We start from the raw sequence: 21,790 nt of genomic DNA on the forward strand, positions 1-21,790 counted from the left end.
GACGAGGTGGCCGAGTGGTTAAGGCGTTGGACTGCTAATCCAATAGGGTCTCCCTGCGTGGGTTCGAATCCCATCCTCGTCGTACGATATTTTCCCTTTTATGTGTTAGTATTTGTGCTGTACTTAAAATCACTTAAGCAAAATATACCACCTGCCCGACGGAAAGGCAACTGCCTCTTGATTGCACAAATTATTTCTTTGCTTAGGACTCTTGGCTGGATTCTAGTTTATTATATAAATAATATCGTTACCTTTCTTCCTCACCGATAAACTGTGCGTTCATCACCTTTGTATCATCTGTATATGTTATGTAAACAGTGTTGGTACCACAAATATAAATATAAACACATATGAATATTGAGGCGAAATATGCAGAATAAATCGCAATAGAAGAACTGATATGAAGTTTCCAAGGCCAACGAGAATACAGCCAACACTGAGAAAAGAACAAGCTGCCACAATATGCTGTTAGTGGCTCCTGACACCAGCACATTTACAACAGATGTATCACCACATGTCCACTGTTGGCATTTTGTGAGTCCAAAAGTATTAGCATCCTCGCCTCATGACATATTTAGTAGTGATGCATTTTCACTGTATTCTCACCATCTTCCCAGATGATTATTATAAACTTGGTGACCAGTTATCGAACTGGAGATAAAAAAAAATGTAACCTTCACTGTCCTCCCGCGTTACAAGAATCGTCCCTCAACTTTGAAAAAAAAAAAATCGACTTCAACAGTTTTGATCCAATTTAGACCAAATGTGGAAGGTCTGAGGAAGGCAAGAACGCTGGGGGTCGATTCAAAGAACAATTACTCAAAAGGTCAAGGTCACAGGGCAAAGTCAAAAAGTCTGACCTATGTGTTTTTGTGTGAACATAGGAATTAAAATAGTTCTGATGTGATCTGGACCAAACTTGGTGGAAGGGCTTAAGGCCAACCAAGGGCTTGGCTAATTCTATTTGAGAAGAGCAGGTCCCTTTCAAGGTCACAAAGGGAGGTCAGTTTGAAGGTTTTGGCCAATGTAGACCAAATTTGGTGGAAGGGTTCAAAGTAAGCCAAGGATGAAGAGGTTCAATTCTGAGAATACCCAGTCAAAGGTCATAGTCATAGGGTAGGGTCAAAGTTCAAAATTCCACCTATGCATTGTAGTGTACCAGCATTTACTTGATGTTGTGTCAGCATTTACTTTGCTTGCCTGCACTGGCTGAAATATGCATCACATCACAGCAAAAATGGGTGGGAGGGGAGTGGGTGGGATGTGTTGGGTGGTAAGCTATGACTGGCTGTGCATAGATGAGTGATGTGCATTGATCGGTAAGGCCTGATTTCTCACACAAACCTGGAGGTAGGAAGGAAAAAAAGTACAAAAGTACTGTACAAAACATGGGAGCGTCTGGGCCCTTCGGTTAATGCCCTGGGTATAGGAGTGTGAGAAGGTGACTTTGTGTGGTGTGGAGACAGAGGGTGATGGGTGGTACGGTGCGGTACGCACGGTATGGTACGGTAGAGTACGGTATATGTCATGGTATGGTATGGCAAGATGCTGTGTAGTGAGGTGTGGCATCACGTAAGTCTGTAAAGTCTATGGGAGTGAATCATATTTCACCAGAACATCGCTAATGAGGCAGGATGAAGTGGGAGGACGGAAGTGGGTGGGATGGGCTAGGATCGTGGTGGGGCCGGCGCGAGGAGTACACCCTGTGACAAGGAATGTCGTTATGACGGGTGATGTGGGTGGGAAAGAGATTTCACTTCAGAATCCAAGGCTAGAGTGCAGAAAATGGATTGCGCATACGTGTGCAGAGAGGAGTGTGAGGCACTAGGGTGGCCGCTGATCGAGGCAGTGCGGGAGTATACTTACTGATGATCGGTGTTGTAATGGGTGGGACGGGAAAGGGCAGAGGTGGGTGGAGACAGGGTGGGATTAGCCTGTACACTAGATGATGCGTGTCATACACTGGATGGTATGGGTGTGGTAAAGATTTAAAACTCTCCCCAGGATTAGGCCACACCTCCCCTAGTCTGAGACTGATAACAGTAAGAACAACAAGTAGAACAAAATTGTAAGCACCCGTTGCTTTTACTTTTTACTTGATATGTTGCGACGCTGTTAAGAAATCGGATGAAAATTGGAGAAATCGCCATTAATACAGCTACAAAGAAAAAAAAATGTCTAGGGTGACATCGTATATGATGATGTCGTTTCTTCATTCCATAATTAAATCTAAGCAGAGAATACGATCTGCAGATGGAGCGAGGGAGCGATGCGGAAAAAAATTTGATGAAAGATGTACAATGTAAGAGAACGTGGAAAATTGATGCTGAGTTTTACCCCATCCCACAAAACCCACAGTGTGTGAGATATACAAACAAGAAAGCAACTCACGGGCCTAAGTCAGCCCTGGCTCTATTTTTTTTAAGGACCTGTGAGAGGGCTGTATAATTTAGGAAGACTACGGTATAAGTGGTGGGTCCTGGGGGTATATTACAGGGTTTATCTCTGTACTACAAGGTCGTCTTTTATCTGATATTCTACTACTACCTCACACTGAAGAAATCACTAACACTTAACCACATTAACCCTTTCAGCACAGTGCCATTTTCATTTCATTCCTGTTCCCTCTACACAGTTTTACACAGCTTAGTAGTGACTTTTTGACCCTGAACAGATTACATAATATAACCTTCACTAACCTCTTCACTACAAAGGGAACCCTACAAGATGAGCAATATCGTCTGGCAGCAGCAAGATTAAACTAAAAGAAAAATGTCATCCGATACAAGTGTTAGGGAATAATAAGCATATTAAACAGGTAAAGAAGAACTGCTAGGAAGACTGCTCTCGCTGTCAGGTAGGGTCCAGTAAAGTACGTGCTAAATGAGGTAATGGTTTATGACTATCTACTACGAATATAACAGACGGTGCAGTAGATTTTGAGGCAACCACCCCTTCCGCCCGAGGACGTCGTGATCATAGTATTATTTCTGTTTCCAAATATTGTTCTTATAAGCTCAGAGGATATGTGATAGTGAAGAGATAAATGAAGATGATATATCTCTACCACCCAATAAAAGTGTCTGATAGAAATATAAACAAATAAAAACAAACAGCGATGCCAAGGCACAGCCAACCCGTCCCCAGCAGTCATTTTAGTGCTGACGTATAAACACAACAGGATATCTAGTCAAAGACGTCACATATCAAATTTGGGGTAAATCGGGTGAAAACTGACGATTTTATGCCCATTTCAGATTTTTGGCCCGACCCACCTGACACTGACCCCCTTACGTTAACTAAGGGGTGACCTCCCTGACGTAATGAGGCATGTCATAGGATGAAGATTTGAAAGGTGCACCTTTAGGTTTGGGTTTCATGTCGATATAACGAAATACAAAGGAGTTACGGCGAAAAAAACATTTCATTTTACATTTTTTCTTACATTTTTTGAGCCTACAGCCTGGGCCTTGGCCCAATTTGGCCCAAAATTTAATTAGGTGATAAGAAGGTCATAGCCCATCATCCCTGTGATTTTGGTCAAAATCGCACCAGTAGTTTTCGCGTAAAGTTGTTAACAGTCAGACAGACAGAAAGACAAACAAATAACCAAACAGATAAACCGAGTGAAAACAATACCCGTCCCCAAGCCCTCCGGGGCTGGGACGGGTACAAAGCGGGGGGGGGGCAAAGTCAGTGCATCATAATGCAATGGTTTATGGCTAACTGCTTAGGGTATAATAATCTGTCCATTGTTTTATAAAACCTTGAGATATGACTAAAGGCTATCCAGTGGTGACATGGCATTCAGGTAGCACTTACTGTAGGTATATTACGGTAGGTGTCCAAGCAGGACTGACGGGACGACATGACTACTAACATACTGCTGGTAGTCAGAGGCTGTGTAGCTATATTATGAGTGAAAACCTAAGGGACAGAGAACTGAAATGGGAAATGGCGCAAGACCCTGACACAGTGAGAGCTGCCATCAAGTGAAAAAACCTACACTTGCTGCCATGATGAACGACCTCCCAGTGTAAACACAAGTTTTTCTCCACGACTAATATATTTACTCTCGCCATTGTCAGACGATTGTGCTCATCACCTGGAAACTTCCATCGTCTTTTATTTCTCCTCTGGGCATGGGTTTAACAGTCCTTTCCCTAGGCCCAACAGTCCTCCTACGTGCTTAACACATCACCACTTCGACACTACTACCTACCATCCGTATTGAATATACGCTAGGATTCTCATTCAGGACAGGTTCACTGGTATCAGATTAGTGGAAGCGTTTTTTAAAAATGTCGCTGGGTCTTGTGAATGATCAAAGTAATCTGTTTTAACAACGCCAACTTAAAAACTGTTGCCTTCCCCAGCCTGGGACCCAACTCGCGTCATTTAAAAAACTAATCGATCAGAGGACTAAGAAACTGATCTAGCTAAAATCTGGCGACTTCAATAGCCAATATGAAATCTCTACATTTAAGGGTAAAAGAAATGAAAAAAATATATCAGTTATACATATACAGTATAATAAAACTTCAGTACACAGTAGTGCAGACACAAACGACGGAGCACTGTAAGATTATAGGTTCTCACGGAAATACAGAAGGAAACAAGTGAATCAGTTATTGCCATGCAATATAAAGTCCCCTACCGGATGATAACCATATATATGTAATTGACCTTGGGAGTAGATGGCTGGTTGTTGCGCGCGACACACCGTCATGGTATGGGGAACAATTGTGTGAAGTTATATCAATATCTGCCATGCATGTGGAAGTTACAGAGCTGACACGAAATTGCGGACGGACTGACGGACGTAATGACGTACTAACGGAACCGTGCAAACCTCTAGACCCCGACCGGTTTGACCGGTAGATGACTAAAAAAAAATACACGTATCCTACAGCAAAATAGCTTAATGTGCTCAACAGTTAATTAGTACAGGATCATTAATCAAAACTGAGAAAGGATTTGACAGACTGACGATGCCTTTTCATGCAGGACCGTCTTATCAGCCTCCTGCCAGCAAGGGTCTCGCAGTGTTTGTGGGCAGGGTGAGGGAGCGAGAGTAAATAAAATATAAAGGAGGAAGGAAGAAAGGGTGTGTGTTCGTGCTAGCAAACAATGAGTGTAATGATTTGGCTGAGGATGAGAGAGATGGAGGCAGACAAAGGAAGGACTGAAGAGTGGGGGAGATCGAAAATGAAATGGAAGGAAAGCAGAAGGGCAAACACAGATGGACGCAAGACAAGGAAAGGAAGGGATGGAGGGGGGAGATGGAATATGGAAGAGTAGAAGTGAGAGGTAAAAAAGATAATAAATGGTGTGGGTGGATGAAGAGGAGTGGAAAACTGTATGGATGGTGGGGAGGGTAGAAAGAATGTGGGTGTGGGTGGGGATGTGGGTTGGGATGTGGGTGGGAGTGAGGGTAGAGTGGGTGTCCGTGGGGTACGGGTACAGGATATACTTGTGCTTGTGAATGAATTGAAGACAGACAGGATACGGGTGTGAGTGTAAGTGTGGGATGCAGCCAGAGGTGAACGTGGACAAGGAAGAGGTGTGGGTGGGCAGGTTGGTAGATACGGGTAAAATGGCAAACGACCAAAGCCATTAACATGGAATGGAACGCCATATCATAAATTATAAAATGTGACATAACTGAAGCGGGAGTGAGTCACATACTGCAAGATCTGTTATTGCAATAATCAATTCCTGTGTGATAAACAGAGATAGAAGGTGACATAAGAGATAAGCTGCTAGATAAGCCAAATATAGTAGACAGGAAGGGAATTCATATAAAAAGAATATTAGCATGAGACCAACATTTAGAAAAAAAATGTTATTAGACATGCAAGAGACTGGTCAACACGAACACATCTATTGATCCTTAAGACTGGACGATGGCACACACACACACACACACACACACACACACACACACACACACACACACACACACACACACAATGTACTGTCACGTACACTCCAAGCATAAAGCATAATTTTATCCTACTACCAGTACATGCCTCTTAATTTACTGATAGTTTTCCTTGTTTTCTCCGGTTAGACAACCTATACATACCTGTACAGTCATCAGTTATCAAGCTTGACATTTTCTCAGGTAGCCAGTCCTGCAGCCACCACACAGCACTATCATTCGTCTCGTACCAACCGTATCCTCGTTGGCTTAACAGATTTCGCAACGATTCTTCCTTAGCGAATTATCTCGTCTTGCCTTCTGCAACACAATTAAATCTGTTCCAGTAACTTCTGCTGTCTCCAACTTATTCACTTTGGGAAACTATTCACACTGGAGGTTACACATAACATTCTTCAATCCCATCACTATGACGGTGCTCTTCCAAGTTGAATAAATGTTATTCATATGGTAGTAGCAACATTACATGAATATGGTGCCCTCCAGCTGAAGGGGGCTTATAATGTCTTTTAAGTCTACAGGAATACGACCCCCTACTCCCCGCCCTCCCCCAAAAGTAGAGAACATTTTCATACTGAAAAAGAGAGAGAGAGAGAATTCACAGTCAGTATGCCAATGAAATAACTAAGAGAGGCTCACTACGAAGTTTCCTGTGACAGAGATAATATTACTATTGTACGAGTAGAAGAATTTACATGGGTCTTACATCTTTGTTACAGAACTCTATAAATAACAGTAATGAAGGGACAAGAGGCAAAATAAATCGTCTAAGGAGAAATGTTAAGAAATCCCTAAAGCAAACCAGTATGCGACCCTAAGAGAACAAAATTAATAATAATAATAATAAAAATGGACTCGCAAATTCATCGTAATTTCTCCCCAAGGATGCCAATGTCTGGCACAAAAACATGGCCTCTGCTGAATGGCTGATGAATATGGTGATTGCCTATGGCCCCTGCCTCCTACCTCGCTTCCCACCAACTCCTATATACTCCCTTGTCACCTGCCACTCACACAGGTTACACTACATCACCCTCACCCACCTTCCCACCTCTCTGTTCTACGTGTTTCGCCTTCCACTTACTATCGGGCCATCTCCATCAATCATTGTCTATCATTCTCCCCACCATCCACTCACTCACCTCACAGCTACGGTCTAACAGTCAACCATCCACCAAACCTCCCTGGCTGTGTTCCTATCTACATGCCAGACTTTATTAGATCTTTAACCTCTTCTACATATCAGTTTGTTCTTGGGACCCCAGAGATTATACTTCACATAAGGGGAATCTCTAGTACTGAAGGGTTAACGAAACTGCATCAAATCCCTTCAGTTCGAGAAATCTCTCCTAAGCTGAATAACATCGTCTGGAAGTTAGAAAAAAAAATCACAGATGATAGTAGCGAAACTTTGGTGTCTGGTGACGTCGCCTTCATTAAATCCTTCATTGCTAGATGCCCTCCATAAACTGAACATAACTTACTTGAGTTAGTGAGAATATAAGTAAATAAGTTGAAATATATGAACATATAAAAAAGTCGGCGATTTCATGGAGTTAAATCCCTCATTCCTACACGCCTTTCATATATTATTCAAGCTACGCTCACACTATATTATCCAGTTTAAAAGACATATGTTATACTGAAGAGCTATTTCAAAGCTATGCTCAACTTTAGTGAAAAAAAAAAAAAAAATCAACAAAGTCATCTGGTGGCAGCAAGAACAAAATGCAAAACATATTAGTGGATTCAATGTGTTAAACTGCTGTCCCTGCCATCTGTCTTTCACTGAGTAACCTCACTTCCCCCAATTCGTTTTCAAGATTTATGTATTACCACCCAAAACGTGTATTTACTTTTGGACAAGCCTACTCATTATCCACAACCCAAATTGCCATAACACCCAACATCCACACTCAAGACGAATCCACCACCTCACCAGCAGCCACACCTCATTCTTCAGTAATATCCGTGTCATTGTCAAGTTGGTGTAGTTTTTCTGTGAAGTAAATAGCATTCAACTAAGAGGTGGTTAGGCCTGTGAGATAGAGGCAGGATTTCGCGAGCTTGCGTGGCGTGTGCGTGACTGTGTGGTCCATTTCGCTGGGAACGATGTTGATAGTTCCCCCACTTTTATGCTGTTTCTGACTTATATCTTCCACTTTTCTTACGTAGGGTGATGAATTAATAACATACACATGGCTTGGTACACGCGAAGGGTGCTAAGAAAAAAAAAACTATGATTAGAATGTGTTTAAAAGACACCGAGAATGTTCCTTAAACGGGTGATAAAGATTGCCAGGATTGTCAGAATAATGAGGCGGGTCAGTGACTAAAAGACTTTTATATGCGCAAAGATTTCTTAATTTTTCCCAGTATTTATTACATGGCAAATTTCGTAGGTTAATTAAAGATCATCCATTAGCCACATGGGTCTATTTGATACACAGGTAATGATCAATGGCGTTCATAGTGTAGAAACATGGTTTAGGTGGAATAAGACACTTAAGATGCTCATGCAACTCGTCTCGAATGCTGCAGAAGCCTTCACTTGTATCACAGTATCACAGACTGCCTGGCAGGAATTACAGAGATTCAGACGCAAACTTGCCTCAAAATCTCTCATTGCCTGCGGGTTAAAATAGTCTCCAGTAATCTAATCATGACGACAGAAATTCTTGTCATCTTCAAACGAGTTTATTCTGTTCAGCAGTGGCCTCTCGTCGTCTAAGACATAAAAAAGACAATAAAACAGTTTCCATTAAAGGCGTCCATTACTAAGTAGTGTAAAAAACAGTCATTTTACGGTTCAATATAGCAGTAAGCTTTTGTTCACCCCAGGATCCACTTAACGTGCAGGTCTCCACAATTCACTCCACCTGTCCTTCCATCCTTTACTACTTTCAAAATGATGACGTTTTGTTACCTCAGCAAAGAAGGTTATGTTTTCACCCCTGTCCGTTTGTTTGTTGGTTAGTTAGTTGGTTTGTGAGCAAGATTACAGAAAAACTACCGGACGGATTTCCACGAAACTTGGTAGAAGAATGGGCCTTGACCCAGAACAGACTCCTGTAAATTTTGGTGCGGATCCGGATAAAGGTGCGGATCCAGGATTTTTTTCCCCTTTTCTTTAACATTGCGAGATAGGGAGTTTTTCGACATTTTCGTAATGTTTTCAGTGAATATTGCATGGATGTTGATGGCGGAGGTATGCGCTCTACTGACTGCCATTCTAGTTTCATGTTTTTGTTATCTCCATTCAATACAAACTAACAGCGAGGAAGCTTCTCGCAGTGAAGGGGATATCTCCATTCATAACCTACCACTGTGAATTAATTGCCAAAATCTAAAGGAAATCGTGATATGGCACCTAATTTAAGATAAAAACAAACGTATCTTGTTGAAGGGATAACTCATTCCCTCCCCCATACTTGCCGCCATCAGCCCCAGACAACCCCCCTCAAAAATAACAGGTCCATCCCATGGCTGATCCTCAACGCTTCCACTAAGTTTGATCCAAACCAGATCAAAAGTGTTTTAGTTATTTTGTTCATACACCGACACACGAGTTGACCTTTGATCTTGCCCTGTGTCCGTGACCTTTAGTTGAGTATTTTAGTACTGACACCCTTCGTTTTTACCTTACTCTTAGCCATGCCACTGTGTTTGATCTTACCTGGATAATAAAGATGACTTTGCTAGTTGAAACTATGACCTAGCACTGCGATCTGGACCTTTTGGTAATAGATCAACCCCTTGGCGAACCGTGAACCCTTCCAACAAATTTGGTTAAAACTGAATAAAAACATTAGTTACTGCATTCTGTTTATAAATGTACACACGCACAAGCAAGCGCACTCACACGCAATCGCACGCACACATACGCCCACGTGTGAGTCTAACAAAACATAACACCTGCTCTCGACTCAGCCAGCGCAGGGGTGGTAAAAATTTAATGTGTTAATAGAGATAAATGCGGCTGACTTGATCAGAATAACAGGCAGTAGATTGGGTGATCAAAATATATTCCGTTGACCCTATGAGACGTCTCAGCAGGATTTTACTTTCCTTCGGGGTAATTCTTCTTCTCAGTTTTTCCCTGCAAGTTGTTATGCCGGAGGGAGGGTTGGATGGGGAAAGAGCCTCAATTTACTCCCCATTAATTATAATCTTATTTTGTAGAGAAAATAGAGACGGACTTTCTCGCTTGGATTTTAAGTTTTGTCTGGTCTGTGTGGTCATTATCTGGTGTTCTTTTGTACCTCCCTCTCCCTAACACACACAGAGAGACAGACACATGACAAAGAAAGAAAGAGACAGCAAACTACTCTTAGAAAGAATCAGAGAAAGAAACAGAACCCCCCCCTCATCACCACCACCACCACCACCACACCAACCCGCCCTCCCTCACTCAGGCCATCAGCCCCATAGGCCACAAAAAGGTGGGTCGAGTCAGGGCGTCCATTAACCAGGAATCTCGCTCACGGGCACAGTTTTTGCCACATCACCTTCATATATTCACCTGAATTATATTTATTATATATATTTTTTCTGTAATAAGACGGGCAGTTTAGGAGGGAGTTGAGGCCAGCAAGTGAAGGGTAAATCACAGAAAAGTTATGTTGAGAAAATTGAGCTGAGGTCAGCATTTCGGAGCACTGGCGTAGCCATGGCGTGAGGCTCCTCCCCCTCCAGTCAGACTCTTGGCTCTACCACTGGCACCTCATTTGGAATTTCAAATGAATTAGTTTGTGCACATTGTCCCATAGGTTTCCCTCTAGAATAGGGATTGGCCGCACCTTGGGTCCCCCCATTTGTGGAGGCCTGACTCAAGGCCACAAGCTATCTAAGTGTCCTTGCCTGACTACGCTACTGGTTCGGAGATTATGTTTGTTTACAATACTTCTGTGATGTCGATAAATTTGTGTTGAGAAAGTACGGTTACGGTCAATAGTTATGACGAGATGGCGATAAATTCTGTGGTCAATAATTCTGGACTGACGGTATAGCAATGCTATGAAAGTGAAGTGTATGCACTTGAGAGGTTCAAGCACCACAGTGGGAACCATTTACTACGTTGGGTGGTAACCATACAAGCAACAAATGTAGCTTCAACCGGACGTGGTCCAGTGGGTCTAAATCCTTGGGATGTTTGGGGTTCGTTACTTACATATTCTAACACCACTCAAGGGAACTGGACCGGTATACTTTACCTATAATATCCGGAATTACCTACTCCAGGCTCCCTACATTGTAGATGGGACAATGCAGGTATGGATGGATGGATGCAAAGATGTGTAGAATACTTTATGGAGTTGAAACACTCAGATTTACTGTGTACTCTCAGGAGTTGGAGTTGAAATTGTTATTCAGTGGGTTGGATGACCATTAAATATGGGCAAACTTCTCAGACACAGATGAATCACTTAAGCTGGTACCTAACTATAACATTCTGTACCTCATCGCTTTGGTCAGTTTCGGGGACTAAAATCCACCAAGGGTAATATTTGCACTTGCATCATTGGGTGACCCAGGTATGGCAATGTTTCGTTTATGTTTCCCAGTGTCATGTGCTGTATGTGCCGTGGTACATATTTGTACTGTAATGTAATGTTTATTTCAGGAGTTTAGGAGTGTGATAACCAGTGACTTTCAGATATCTATATGTATTTGTTTAGTGTTTGGAAATTGTGGTATGTGTGTGGAAGCCATATTTAAATCATCATCGTGATCAACATCGTCGTCTTCGTATTCAACACCCTAACCCTGTCCTCAGCTATGCCCCCACCAACACGCAAAAAAAAAAAAAAAAAAAAAAAAAAAAAAAAAATGTGTGACTAAGATCCAGGAAAAAAAAAAAAAAAAAGAGAGAGAGAGAGAGAGAGAGAGAGCTAAAGCACTGAGGTAGTATGGCTGTCAACAGACTGCCCTGGTAAATGCACAGCACAATGATTCATAGCCTACACCATTCAGGCACTTTGAAATCGAGTTTATTTCACAAGCAAACCCCGTCCGTTGGACCGCACACTTTTATTTATTTTTTATTCTCTTTAGATACGGCAAACAAATACTTGCGCGGTGATTATTATGTAGGTAAAATGTCTTATATAAAACTTCGTAAATTCGGAGCTGAGAAAATCTGCACCTTTCATCTCATTTCGGCATTAATATTTCAGACATAGGCATTGTTAACGCTAATAATACTTAGTGTTTTTTGTTCCCCTAACAAAATATATACCGATCATGGGAACGAAAAAGTCAACAATCTTTTTCTTTTGAAATCTGTAGCGATGACGGGTGAACCGAGCCACACCCATAATTCCTGCGAAAATCACCAGCACAGACACCACCACCACCACCACCACCACCACCACCACCACCATCACCATCACCACCACCACCATCACCATCACCACCACCACCACCACCTCTAACACCATCATCACAAAAATACCACAATCATCTCTAACACCATCGAAAAAAAAAAAAAAAAAAAAAAACGACCATCACTCTCGCCACGCTGCTACCTGTACTACACTCATTATCACCACCAGTAAATACTTACATCACCACACCCATTATCACCACCATACTCACCACCGCTACCATTTCCATCACCATTATCACAGACCACTAAACTTTATATCATACCAGCCGCCACCACTGTCACCACCACTTACAACCATCACAGCATCATCTTACCATTAAACCCAACAACAATTTTACCACATGCACCAAACTCAGCACTACACCAGCCGCCATCACTATCGTTACCACCATTTCCTTAGACCATCACACCCACATCGACATTAAATTTACCGTCGCTACCACCTCCACCACCACAACGCTCACCAGTTATCACGACCACGTCTAACCCATCATCATATCCAGTACCATCACTCCAACCAGTCTGACCACCCAACCAAAACACCCACCATCACTCCAACCGTCACCATAATCACTATCATAACACTCTTCGGCACCATATGCACCACACCACGACGTTCACCACCTCCACCATCATCATCATTCCCACTCCAAGTACCACCACACCCAGCACCGGCACACCCACCACACTACAGTTCTTCATATGCCAGAAACTGACTGCGGCGCTGGTCACGACTTGCACACTTAACCTTTTCTTTAACAACAAATAATTCAATGTATTCAGATTTATGTTTGATTTTCCTTTTAATATTACTGCTGCACTGGTGGGAGGAATGAAAAGAGATTGGGGATATGAGAATACAAAAATGTACAAAGGAAAGCAAACAACAACATACCTGTTGGTCCTTTCGTGGCTGTTTGTTATGGGGAAGTTATAACTAAAGAAAATATTCTGTCAGCTAAAGACAAGGATAGAACAGCAGGAAGGGCAGGAGGAGGAGGGAGTAAACGGGGCCAGTTTGTGAGAGTCGTTCCTATTCGGCTACATCCCTTAGTGATCATAATATCAGTGTTAGACGCTTTCGGATACCTTTTCCTTACTGAATTAATTTTCATGCTACGCAAAGCTATTGTCTACTCCTATACTGCATGTAGTTCTTTCTAATATGGACAGATTTCATAATACTGTTAAAAGGAAGAGTAGCCTCTTCATAACTACATTTTTTTTAAAGATAATTGAAATCGTCTGGTGGTAGCAATAATATAAAATCCTTGGTCATAAAGGGTCAACAAAAATTCGTTCCAACCCTTTGATTATTAGAATTCTTCCCAGTTGAACAAACTGCCCCGTGGGAGCCACAGTAAACTAACTTGAAACGACCATAACAGACGAGACAATTTAGATGTTGTAAACAGAAATAATCAGTAAGGAAGAGGTGCTGGGGCGCCTCTTTTATCCGATGAGAAAACCGACCATTATGTGATCAATCTGTTATTACTGGAAAAGTTACATTTTTCCCGTCAGGTCACTGTGGCTGGCAGACAAAGTTGACTGACATGGGACCCGAAAAAAGGTACCTAAAGGTATATGCTGATCTTCTTTGCAATCGTGAAAATCTCTCTCTCTCTCTCTCTCTCTCTCTCTCTCTCTCTCTCTCTTACACACACACACACACACACACACACACACACACCGTGCCCTACTCCCACACACTCACCATTGGTCAGGCTACACCTTTCAGAAGTATAGAAGCACATTTCCGCCACATAAAGCATACATTAATCTGCACAAACATCCAAACTGCTGATGTAAGCGATTCATATAATAATGCTGGTTCTGTAGTGGTATAGTATAAAACCTAAAGGCTTTGGTATTTTATTCCGGCTGTCTCCTGATGATGTTAACAAGGAAAGAGAAAACTTAGGTGTTCACAAGGCTAACGCGCTTGAATATTCGAAAAACGAGTCAGTGACTCGTTATGTATATGAACAGTATACAATCTAGTTCATTTCACCGCTGGTATTTACTGCCTGTTTGGGGTTATAATGTTCATCACAAGTGCCACTCAGCTTTTGCCTCTCGTCAAAACCTTCCCGGCTGTAAAAAAAAAAAAAAAAAAAAAAAAAAATGATTAATTTCTTGTGCTTGGATCCTCTGATACGTTTGGCCAATAAAGTCCGGGGCTTCACCAGGTGTGGATAAATAAAGTCTTTAAGTAATGAATTAGTTTTTGCCTACGAGCTAATGGTCAATGAATGGTAAACCTGTGTGAGGGATATTGGTGGTGAATGGTAAACCTGTGTCAGGGATATTGGTGGTGAATGGTAAACCTGTGTCTGGGATATTGGTGGTGAATGGTAAACCTGTGTCAGGGATATTGGTGGTGAATGGTAAACCTGTGTCTGGGATATTGGTGGTGAATGGTAAACCAGTCAGGGATATTGGTGGTGAATGGTAAACCTGTGTCAGGGATATTGGTGGTGAATGGTAAACCTGTGTCAGGGATATTGGTGGTGGTTTGGGCACCCCTGAGTGATGCTGGGTGACGGACACGAAGGCCACTTATTCACAAACTTTATTTACCTTAACCCTTTCAGCCTAATAAAATGTATCTTAGACAATTCTTGCTATATCAGACGAATTTTACCAGCTTAGGAGAAACTTTATGAGCTGGAGAAGTTAGTCTATCCGTCATTATCTTTTCAATACTTGTCGTCCTTTCTACCTGAATATTATCATCTGGAGGTAACAAGAATGAAGTAAGAAAAAGTGTCCTCGAATCAATGTGCTCAGGCTGCCGACTCTCTCTCTCTCTCTCTTGTAACCAGATACAAAGACGTAAATGTACCATATTTTTATCCGACGCTCGCTTTACTACTATATCTGTCTGTATCTTTCATTTGTCTCTCTCTTTTTGTCCCTACTGTCTTCTGTCTTTGCTGTCTTGCTCTGTAACCTAATACAGACAAGCACATTTAGTTCCTCCCCCCACACACACACCGTCCTCTGGGTGAAATCGTAGGCAGTCTGGGGACGGTATCAGGAATGCACGTCAAAAGAACGCGAGATCGATCTCTTAGTGTGGTTGGGAAAAGCTTAAGGGTTTAAATTTTGTTAGAACAATTTTAACAAGTACTCCACAGGCCCCACCGACAAGTCATAATAAAACCCTCCCAAATACCATTACGCCAGTTGTAAACAAAACAGCCCCAGCATGTACTCAGTGTGGATGGAGGTTACTATCACCCAAGTGGTGGTATGTGAAGTTGCCATCTACTGCATCAAATACCATTACGCCAGTTGTAAACAAGACAACTCTAGCATGTATTCAATGTTAGTTTACTATCACCCAAGTGGTGATATGTAATGTTGCCACCTACTACATCAAATACCTTTACGCCAGCTGTAAGCAAGACAGCCCCAGCATGTATTCAGTGTGGATGGAGGTTACTATCACCCAAGTGGTGATATGTGATGTTGCCACCTACGGCGTATAGAACTGCTGAGCCTTGGGCAAAGGTTTGTCTTGTCTATGCGTAAAGTCGGATTCATGGAAATGGTATCTGCTATACAGTCTCCCATAAAGCGATAATGTTAGCCTTGCTACTACGATGGCGTCTTTTTGCAGTTTGTTTTTGGTCTTTCTAAACGATTTTATTCAGCTCTGAAGAACCCTCTAGTAGTGAAGGGGTTAGTGAGGTCTGTACCTAACCCTTCCCACTCCAAGTGTCTAAAGTGTCTGATGCAACGATACAGACGTTACCAAGCGGAAGAAGGGGTTAACATTCATTCAGCTGAAGGGAGAAAAATAGCTAATAGGAGGGGAAAAGCGAGAGAAAAGGGAGTGAAGAGGCGAGGAGAGAGGGGACGATTAAGCACAGGGAGGAAATTGAAGAGGTAAAAGTGGAAGAGGGAAAAAAGGTGAAATAAAACAGAATATCACCTGACAGGAGAGGGAGTAAAGAACGTGCGGGCAAAATAAAGGGGAAAAAGAAGAGAGGAAAATGTATGAGGAAAAACAAAACATGAGATAAATACTGAAGTGACAGAAGAGACCAGAGGAAGAAAAAATATGCTTGCAGATCAGTGTCAAGTATCTGCAAACAAGAGGCAATAACGTCTTATTAATATACCTCTCAACTCCCTTCCTCACTTGAGTAACTTTTTCTAATTTTTTTCCTCTCTCTTTTATCAGGCCGCTCCCTAATTGCGACAAAATCCAGCCATTAATCAGTCCTAATCTTGAATGGTGATTCTCTCGGCATTACACTCATCTTCTCACACTGTATATTCTTGTTTTTCATGTTTCCGTCAGTATAATAAGGTTGTTTCTCTTTTAGGTGAGTCTTTCACACTGGCAAACACACATCCACTGACCTGCACTTGGCACGCACGCACTCACACGTGCCAGCACGCAGCACACAGCACTCTCCCACACCCATACCCACACCCACAACACACACATCTTCCCAGCCCCAGCACACACACACACACACACACACACACACACACACACACACACACACACACACACACACACACACACACACACACACACACACACACACACACACACACACACACACACACACACACACACACACACACACACACACACACACACACACACACACACACACACACACACACACACACACACACACACACACACACACACACACACACACACACACACACACACACACACACACACACACACACACACACACACACACACACACACACACACACACACACACACACACACACACACACACACACACACACACACACACACACACACACACACACACACACACACACACACACACACACACACACACACACACACACACACACACACACACACACACACACACACACACACACACACACACACACACACACACACACACACACACACACACACACACACACACACACACACACACACACACACACACACACACACACACACACACACACACACACACACACACACACACACACACACACACACACACACACACACACACACACACACACACACACACACACACACACACACACACACACACACACACACACACACACACACACACACACACACACACACACACACACACACACACACACACACAGTGTAAAGTATGAAGAACAATCTTGGTACTGTATAACCTAACACAACCATAACAGTAAAAATTTAAACATGTAATAGGTGTCCAGTTCGAGCGAGCAAGTCAGGCAGTGTTGAATATTGTCCCATGTGGCTCATCATCTTCCTCTGATTTCCTGACCTGAAAATACTAAAAAGAACTTATTAGATTGCATCTAAAATATTCCCTAACGCTTCCTATAACCAATACTCCTCTTGTATTAATTCTAGGTCTAGGACAAAACAGAAGGTATTTGTTTTGAAAAGGCAAAACCTTGTTGCTCTCAGCAATCGTCGGAAAATACTGGTGCGCTACTCACGCAACCTTGGACCGTTGCTTCTTGCACAGCCGGCCGTTACGCTAATCTGCCTTATAGAAAATAGTTTTCTCGATTTACGGAAAAACTAATGGGAATTACGGGGTGTCCATGAAATGAATTATATGGTTGATATCCTGTAGTGAAATAGGTCATAAAGGCTATTTTTTTTTTTTTTTATCTTTTTTGCCTAAATATTTTTCATGCTGATAAAACATGTGGCGTTGGTACGATTAAACGGAAAAGGACGTCATCGTGCTGAAGGGGTTAAGGACATGGAAGGAGAACACCATAATACCTGGTGAGTCACAAGGCAGGTGTAAAATGACTGGTGTCAGCAGTACAATTAACAGTCTCCACATCTCACTGCCAACCAACCCTCCTTTTCATCATGTTATACCTGTACATACATTTACCTGTTCCGTCTCTGTCTATACAGTACCAATGGTCCACGTCAAACATAAACTAATATATTTTTACGATTAACAGTTTCAGCATGTGGGTCTAATTCTTTCACTTCATTAGATCCCATCAAGCTTTTTTGTTTTTCTTAACGAAGGTTTGGGCATGGAGAGGAACTGATAGATAGGGCGGAGGTGCAAATTAAGGGAAGGAGGGGGTGGAGGAAGAGAAGAGAGTAAGACGAGAAGGAGAGGAGACAGTGAGAGGAAGAGGAAGAGCAAGAGGAGATCGTGTGGAGGAGGAGGAGAAGGAGGAGGGCAAAAGAAAAAGGTGAGGAATAAACAGAGTAGGGAGATTATAGAGATGAAGGAGGAGAGAGGGTGTGTGAGATTAACAGAAAATCGAAAGAAGAGTGAAAAGAAAGAAAATGGAAGGAAAAAGGACAAACCATGTATAAACGGAGTAAGAAAAAAGACAAATGAAAGGAAGAAATTCATTAAAATATTTGGTAGCAGGGTAAGGAGAGAGACAGAGAGAGAAAAAAAAAAGTGACTTCAGAATTAAAACAACAACAACAACATGCAACCAAAATGAGTGGCGAAGTGCGCCGTACTCCATAAAAGTCACACTGAGAAAAGACGACGAAGCCGAATGTTAGTTCAGAGGAAAGACAAACAACCATAGCATTTTCTTGGCTGTGTACTTGCGTGGTGGCGGCATAACCGTTAACCAGCAAAGAGTCAGTCAGCATAAATAATTACGGATTAAACAATCAAGTAGTACCATTATGTCACTTAAGGTTGTTGTTATTCTTTTATGCTGTGTCAGTCGTGTTCAGACTCACTCAGAACAATCCATCAATTTTGGTCCATTAAGGTCAATTCACAGCCATTCAGATCCAAGTACACCCATTCAAATCAATATTAATTCAGGTCCTTCACACCCGATCTAGTTCCGTCAGACCAATTCAGGTCAACTCAGGACCGATGTTTCTTGGGTGACTTTAGGTCCACTCAGGTCAACAGTATTCCTATTGGCCTAGTCAGGTCATGAGGTTAGTTTAAGGCAATTTCGGTCCAGTTAGGTCAGTTCATGCTCATGTAGACCCATTTAGTACCATTCCATTCCTTTTAGGGCCATTCAGTTTAACTTTGGTCAACTTAAGGTCTTTTACATTTAATATGGCTCCCTCAGAAAAGGTCAGGTTCCTTTATGATGGCTGCGATATTTCCATTAAGGCTCATCAGATCAGTCTGGCCCAACACATCCATTCCCGTCTAGTAATGTAACTTCAGGTCAGCTTAGGGAAGTTTTAAATCAAATGCATTCATTCAGATTCAGTTAATCTCACTCAGATCATTAAGGTTTACTCAAGTACTTAAAATCCGTTCAGGGTCCGTCTGTAAAGTTCAAGTCAGTTTAGGTCCGTTCAGGGCCATTTAAGTCTAACTTGGTTCCTTCAAAGCCTTAACAAACAATCATGTCCTATCACATCAACTGCACACGGTGTTATGGTGTTAACCATATTACAACGTGAATGGCTGGGGGGTGTGAAGAGCAATGCATGAAATGAACTGCAATGATGGTGGTTGGTGACGGGACAGACTGAGGCAAATTTATGCTGAAGGTGGGTTCTGTGCATAGACTGGTAAGGTTTCAGTCCCATCCATTTTTTGAAGTGAACAAAAAATGTGTGCAATGATTGGAATGGACTAAGATACTGGTGGTTGGTGGGGAGGTTCAACAAACACCCCTCGCCCCCGGTGAGGATACTGTTACAGAGTATAAGAGGCAAAACTGGTGATGGAGAATAAAGTGTAAGGTGGGTGGAGAAGGGTGAGAAAGACAGGAATGAGATAGTGGTGGTTGGCTGAACAGGGTGGCAGTAATTCACCCTGCAGAAATGGATGCTGTAGACTCTCCAGTATGGGTAAGAATTTAATTAGAGTGTCTGTAGGTTAACCACCACCACCACCACCACCACCACCAACAACAACAACAACAACAACAACAACAACAATTACAAGACAGTAAGTATGAACGGCTCTTGTACACCTGTTGTCTCACGACTGGTAAAAACTGCGGTGCAAAAGACACAGGAAGAGAAGGAACAGCATAAATTACAGACACGGAGAGGACAAGCACTACAGGACAAACACGTGGAACAGGAGGGAATGAAAAAAAAAAATCAGTTAAAATGAGACACGTAGGGAAGGACAAGTACCATAAGCCACAAAGGAGACAAAATACAATTAAGATGAGAACCAGAACATTACAACAGAAGAAGGGATGACGAAGGGAGGAGAATAAGAAGAATGGTGTTGGGTGGAAAGGTTGACAAGTAACAAAGGTAACATGCATATCTACCAGAAGGGGCGGGTGTTTCTTAAGGCTATCTCACCTGTTGACAATTTAGCTCATTAAAGCACAAGAAAAACGTAATTATTCTCTGTATCTCAGGCTGGACACACGAGAAGGCAGGATAGATGGGGTCAGGGAAGGACGATGAACACATGAAAGGCTGAGGAAAAGAACAAGTACAAATGATGAATAACAATGGACTGAAGATAAATCACTGACATAAAAGTCTTAGTAAAAAAAAAATATATATATATATATATCACAAAAAGCACAAATGATGGCAAGAAAAATTAGAAGGTTGAAATGAGAAAATATGGAGATAAAAGTGCAAATGATATAGAGAGTTCCGAAAAGAGAAAATGAACGGCTAGAAAAAGTTGACACTATTACCAAAAGGTGAGGAAAAACAGGAAGCACTTAAGAACTGAATAAAGAAAAGCGCAGGGCGAGATAAAAAAAGGAGACAGTGAAAGACAAGTAAAAGAAGACAAGTAACAACATTAGGAAAATTTTGTGTGTGTGTGTGTGTGTGTGTGTGTGTGTGTGTGTGTGTGTGTGTGTGTGTGTGTGAGAGAGAGAGAGAGAGAGAGAGCGAGAGAGAGATTCATACACCCAGTAAGAGGGATGCAACAGAGGTGTGGTGGAGTAATATCAGGGTGTGACAGATGCACTAAGTAAGCTTTTGGCTCCCACTGACACCCAGGTTAACTGCAACTTTACCCTCGGAATGAGTTCTCGCCAGGGAGTTATTGAGGGATAGTGCTCAGTCTCACCCTCTACCACCACCCATGCCCTGCACCCACCACCCCTCCATCCTTCCCTGTACGTCTAAACCCCTGCTCTGCCCTCCAACCCTACCTTCCCTCTAACTCTGCCTTGCCCCCAACCCTACCTTCCCTCCAACCCTGCCTTGCCCCCAACCCTACCCCTGCCTTCCTTTATGCCAGCTTTCCTCCACCATACAAGAGCTTGGAATTCTCTCTTGCACCTTCATAAATGCCCTCCTCTCCTCCACCCTTCCTTCATCCACTGTCAGCTACTTCCACCATATCGTATAAGCTCTCTCCCTCTCTATCTCTCTTGCCCATGGACCACTGCAGTCTTTCTCCACCCTTGTTCTCCTCCATCCCCACCCTCCTCCACACCTCCCCTCCCCCTCTCACACCTCCCCTACTCTGCCATACCAGCACTTGTCATCCTCTATCTCACCTGCACATAGGATG

The 21,790-nt window shown here is 42.5% G+C and overlaps 1 non-coding gene across 1 annotated transcript; it reads left to right on the top strand.

Annotated features, from left to right (window-relative positions):
• On the top strand, positions 1-82 carry TRNAS-GCU (transfer RNA serine (anticodon GCU)). The gene has a single exon. It is a non-coding gene; the product is annotated as a tRNA-Ser (tRNA).
• The last annotated feature ends 21,708 nt before the right edge of the window (positions 83-21,790 follow it).

Source organism: Coenobita brevimanus, chromosome 114 (assembly GCF_032717465.1).
Source record: "Coenobita brevimanus isolate Jiangsu-jjx chromosome 114, ASM3271746v2, whole genome shotgun sequence".
Taxonomy (NCBI): Eukaryota; Metazoa; Arthropoda; class Malacostraca; order Decapoda; family Coenobitidae; genus Coenobita; species Coenobita brevimanus.